A 6,000-nucleotide genomic window follows, 5' to 3' on the forward strand; every position below is an offset into this window, starting at 1 on the left:
CAGCCCTGAGTTCTTGTCCCACATCCAGGAAGAATGAGGTACTCAGAGAAGTGGAGAGTGAGAAAAGCAAAGAGGTGTTTTATTCAGCAACAGAACAGCTCAGAGGAGACCCACAGTGGGTAGCTCTGCTCTGCAGGCAGGTTGTCTAAATGTCTGCTCAGCTCTCAGCAGAGAGAATACCCACAGTGGGTAGCTCCTCTTTGAAGGCAGGTCATCTTGATGTCTGCCTGAGTAAGGCTCAGTCAGGGGCTTTTATGGGCTTCAGAGGGGAAGAGGGTGTTCTGATTATTCCAAAGGCAGACCTTGGCAGGCCCAGAAAAAGCACAATAAGTTCTCGCTCTGGTCTGTGGAACTGGCAGCCTGGCCCCCAGGCTTCAGGCCATCCCAGGCTTAAAGGGGGGCTTCACTGGGGACCCACCCCTTTCCATCTAGGAACTTGTCTTCCTCCTACCACCATTAACCTGCCACCCATGGTGGCCATGGCACCCAGGCTGTCTGTGTCAAGTGGTGCCTACAAGCCAATGCCAAGTCATCCTTAGTCCCCCTTCAGCCTCTCTCCCACGCTCATCAGTGCTCAATGTTCAGAGAGGGTCAAGGCATCAGCAGGCTGGTGTGTCAACACTGCCCTGAGCATGGGCACACCTGGCCAGGTCATGACAGCACCCAGGCTCAGCCACAACTTCTCTCCCAAATTGGAGTGGGTGCTGGGAGTGGGAGGCCAGGCAGTGGGAGCAGGCACTTCCAAGCCTGTGGGGGAAGGGGGGCTTCCTGGGCCCCCGAGAGTGCAGAGATGCCTGAGTCCACAGCCATGGCTGGGCTTCTGCAGCTGTGCCTGGGAGAGTGGAGTTCAAGCCCCAACAACTTGGAAGAGGGTGGGGCTCCCACCTGTTCTCATCTCCTGCCAGCTCCACAGAACATGCAGCCCTGGCCATGCCTCCTCTGCAGCAGTTGGTCTTTTTGAAGCAGCTGCTCAAGACAGGCCACTGCTGCCATCACCCTGCTTCACCCAAAGAGGTACACCTAACTGCCATTAGGATAGAGACAATGACCACTCTTAACTCCTTCATGCTGACGGGGCATTCTGGGAAAAATGGCAGTCAGATCTCTCTCAGAGGCCTATCTAAAGGCCCCTGGTAAAAAGAGAGCCATTTTCTGAGGCTCCAGTTGCATGTCCACTTGGAGTTTGATGGCTTCTAGGTGAGAAGAAACAAATTTTAAAAGGAGGTTAAGTAAGCAAAGGAAAAAATCTAGTGCCAAAAGATAACAGAAATAAGAAGTAAAATAGACTAATCATTCTGAAAACAATGTTGTGGCTACAGCTGTTTCACCCTGGTAAAAGGAATTAAATCTTGTATGGAGGCAGTTAAACTTTAAAAGAGAAATAACTGTTTAGGGGAGTAGATAATCCCTTGGGAGTTCAGGATTAAGGGGTCCTTGATGAAGATGCCCTATGGCAAGGAAGAAAAGTGAGAATAGCAAGCATAGGATATTCATGGAGGATTAATTGTTAGTAATTCTCTTTTGAGATTGTTAGCTTGAGTTCCCTGATTTATTCACTCTGGTACTTTGGGTGCTCTCCTGGATCAATGGAGGTAATTTCATCAGTTTCCCAGGACTTCACGCTAGTATAATGAATTCAAGAATCTATTCCAGTGACATTTACTGCCGTAGGTGTAGAAAGAAGTACAGTTTAAGGTCCCTCCCATTCTGGTCCTAGAGAGGAAAAAGGGAAGGAAGTGCCTTTATCAGGACTAAGTCCCCTGGGTTGAATAGAGGTGGCCTAGTTCATAGTACTGGGCCTCTGACAGTTGTTTCAGTTCATGTTGGAAATGGGCCAAATAACATACATATTTAGTTAAATCAGAGGTTTCTTGGTCTAGCAAGAAATTATTGGTGAGTAAATGTCATCCACACATCATTTCAAGGTTACCTAAACTCAGATTTGAAGGGGTATTTCTAACACATAGTAGGGCTATGAAGAGAAGAGTAATCCAAGGGAGATGAGTCTCTTGAGACAGTTTTCTGAGGTGCCTTTTAATAATATCATTTGTCTTTTCTATCTTTCTTGAGGATTGTGGTCTCCTGGCACAATGAAGATGGTATTCTATGCCTAGTGCCTTTGAGATGCCCTTTGACAGCTGCCTTGAATGAGGGGCCATTATCTCTCTGGAGGCACTCAGGAAGTCCAAAGTGAGGAGTTATTTCATTAATCAGTACTTTTATCACCTCAGAGGCTTTCTCTGTTCAACATGGAAATGCTTCTATCTAGTTAGTGAAGGTATCTACCCAGACTAGGAGGTACTAGATGCCCCTTGTCTTTGGCATATGGTTGAAATCAACCTGCCAGTCTTCCCCTAGGTAGCCTCCCATTCTTTGGGTTCTGGTGGGGAGAAGATGTCGATTGAGAAGATTATGTTTAAGGCAAGTCTCACAGTGAATGACCCATTTGACTGTTTTTAGTAGATTTTTACCTGAGAACAGCCTTTGGGCCACTTGATAGGTTTTATCCTTACCTAGCTGGAAGGCATGGTGGAGAATTTTGAGAACCTTCCATTGGTTGGTAGCTGGTAGATGAAGCTTGCCATCCTCCAGTTGCAACCATCCTGAGGACTGAAGTGTGTATCCCTGAGAGGTGGCCCATTCTCTCTCTGCAGAGGAATGCTGAGGTTTTATTTCTTTCATGGTGCCCTCCCAGATCAGAGGGGCCTCAAGTGGATCAGAAATCTAGGGCCCTCTTGCTGCTGGTTTAGCTACCTGGTCTGCCAACTTATTTCCCTCAGCTCTTTCATCCATCCCCTTTTCATGGCCTTGACAATGTGGAAGGAAGGCCAAGGATAATAGTCTGTTAATTTCCTGATGGAATTTATTGGGAGACCCATTGGCTGTGAGGAACTTCTTCTTTCTAGATAGTGGCATGGGCATGGAGGACTAGAAAAGCATATTTAGAATCAGTATAAGTGTTAACTGGTTTCCCTTTGCTTAATTCAAGTGACCTCATGAAGGCAATTAGCTTAGCTAGTTGAACATTTCTGTCCACGGAGAGAGCTGTGCTCTCAATAATGTCACTTAGGGTGGCCATTGCATACCCTGCCTTACAGATCCCTTGCTTTACAAAGGAACTTCTGTCCATAAAGGGAATCTAGTCTGTGTTCTCTAAGGGGGTTTCTTTGAGGTCCTCTCTGGCCACATAGGTTTGCACTATTACCTGTTCGCAGCCATTTTCAAGCTCCTCAGCTTTCTCTTGGAGGAAGGTGGAGGAAGGTGGCTGGGTTTAGGGAGGGACAGGTTTGTTTGTCTGTTTGTTTTTATGAGACAGAGTTTTGTTCTTGTTGCCCAGGCTGGAGTGCAATGGCACGATCTAGGCTCACCACAACCTCTTCCTCCCGGGTTCAAGAGATTCTCCTGCCTCAGCCTCCTGAGTAGCTGGGATTACAGGCATGTGCCACCATGCCTGGCTAATCCTTGTATTTTTAGTAGAGATGGGGTTTCTTCATGTTGGTCAGGCTGGTCTCAAACTCCCAACCTCAGGTAATTTGCCCATCTTGGCCTCCCAAAGTTCTGGGATTACAGGCATGAGATGGGAGGGGCAGGTTCTTAACTGGACTGCAGATCCCTCTAATAGCAAAGCTTGATATTTGAGGAGGCAGTTGTCCATTAGCCAGAGACTCCCCTAAGACAGTAGTTCTGTCCCATTATGTGGGATATAAATGGTTAAGTTATTCCCCATTGTTAACTTATAGCCTCTGGTACCAGCAAAGCTACTGCTGCAACTGCCTGCAGGCAGGCTGGCCATCCTGTAGCTACCAAATCAAGCTCCTCGCGTAGGTAGCCTGCAGGCTGCTGAGCTAGGCATCGGGCCAGGGTTAGAACTTCCAGAGTGATTCCCTTCCTTTCTGAGACATAAAGATTGAACATCACCCCATTGGGAAGACTAAGAGTTGGTTTATCAAGCAAAACCTGTTTTAATTGGTCATAGGCCCTTTTAGCCTCTGGTTCCCAAGTTAGGAAATGGGTCTTAGCTGCCTGAGTCACCTTTATTAGATGATATAGGGGATGAGCTATTTCACTGTACCCATGTATCCATAGCCAGCAGAATCCTGTAATACCCTAGAATCCCCTCAATTGCTTGATGGTTTGGGGGAGGAAAAAGGAGGAGATGGGCTTGATCCTTTCTTCACCTAGTGCCCTGGTTCCCTCTAACAAGACTAGCCCTAGGTACTTCACTGAAAGCCTGACAGAACTGAGCCTTAGATTTTGAGACCTTCTAGACTCTGTTAACGAGAAAGTAAGAAGAGCCTTGCTGCCTTCCTGAGAGATTTCCTCAGTTGGGGCACAAAGGAGAATGCCATCTACATATTGTAAAACTTTAACCTGATGATTAAGGGACTCAAGAGAGATCATTTAATGATGCCTGCCCAAACAGGTGGGGGCCATCTCAGAATCCCTGAGTTAACACAGTCCAGATTAACTGGGTGTCTTGGATGGAGGGATTCTCAAATGCAAACAAATACTGGGAGTCAGGGTGTGATATGGTTTGACTGTTCCCACCCAAAACTCATCTTGAATTGTAGTTCCCATTATCCCCATGTGTGGTGGGAGGGACCAGGTGGAGATAACTGTTTCATGGCAGTGGTTACCCCATCCTGGTCTTGTGAGAGTGAGTTAGTTCTCACGAAATTTGATGGTTTTATAATGGAATTCCTCCTTCACTAGGCATTCCTTCTCTCTCCTGCTGTCCTGTGAAGGGTTGCTTTCTGCCATACTTGCAAGTTTCCTGAGGCCTCCCCAGCCATATGGAACTGTGAGGCAATTAAACTCCTTCCTTTTGTAAGTTACCCAGTCTCAGGAACTCCTTTACAGCAGTGTAAGAATGGACCAATACAGTAAATTGGAAGCTGGTAGTGGTATGCTGCTGTAAAGATACTCAAAAAATGTGGAAGCAACTTTGGAACTTTCAGAGGCTAAGTTAGAGGTTAGGTAACAGTCAGAGGTTAGGACAGTTTGGAGGGCTCAGAGACAGGAAGATGTGGGAAAGTTTGGAACTTCCTAGAGAGTTGTTGAATGGCTTTGATCAAAATGCTGATAGTGATATTGACATTAAAGTCCAGGCTGATGTGGTCTAAGATAAAAATAAGAGACTTGTTGGGAACTAGAGTAAAGGTCACTCTTGCTATGCATTTTGCCCCCATGCCCTAGAAATCTGTGGAACTTTGAACTTGAGAGAGATAATTTAGAGTATCTGGTGGAAGAAACTTCAAAGTGGCAAAACATTCAAGAGGAAGCAGAGCATAAAAGTTTGGAAAATTTGCAGCTTGATGATGTGAAAAGAAAGAAAAATCCACTTTGTGGGGAGATATTCAAGCCCACTGCAGAAATTCACATAAGTAATGAGGAGCCAAATGTTAATCACCAAGACAACGGGGAAAATGTCTCCAAGGCATTTCAGAGACCTTCAGAGTAGACCCTCTCGACAAAGGCCTGGAAGCCTACAAGGGAAAAATGGTTTCATGGGCAAGGCCCAGGGCCCCCCTGTTCTGTGCAGCCTCAGGACATGGTTCCCTGCATCCCAGTTGCTTCGACTTCAACCATGGCTAAAAGGGCTAACATACAGCTCAGGCCATTTCTTTAGAGGGTGCAAGCCTCAAGGGTTGGTGGTTTTCACATGGTGGGTGAACAGAAGTCAAGAACTGAGGTTTGGGAATCTCTGTCTAGATATCAGAGGGTATATGGAGATGCCTGGCTGTCCAGGTAGAAATTTGCTGCAGGAGCAGAGTCCTCATGGAGAACCTCTGCTAGGGCAGTGTGGAAGGCAAATGTGGAGTCAGAGCCCCTACACAGCATCCACACTGGGGCACTTCCTGGTGGAGCTGTGAGAAGATGGTCACTGTCTTCCAGACGCCAGAATGGTAGATTCACTGACAGCTTGCACTATGCACCTGGAAAAGTGGCAGACACTCAATGCCAACCCATGAAAGCAGCCAGGAAGGGAGCTGTACCATG

Source organism: Gorilla gorilla, chromosome 5 (genome assembly GCF_029281585.2).
Source record: "Gorilla gorilla gorilla isolate KB3781 chromosome 5, NHGRI_mGorGor1-v2.1_pri, whole genome shotgun sequence".
Taxonomy (NCBI): Eukaryota; Metazoa; Chordata; class Mammalia; order Primates; family Hominidae; genus Gorilla; species Gorilla gorilla.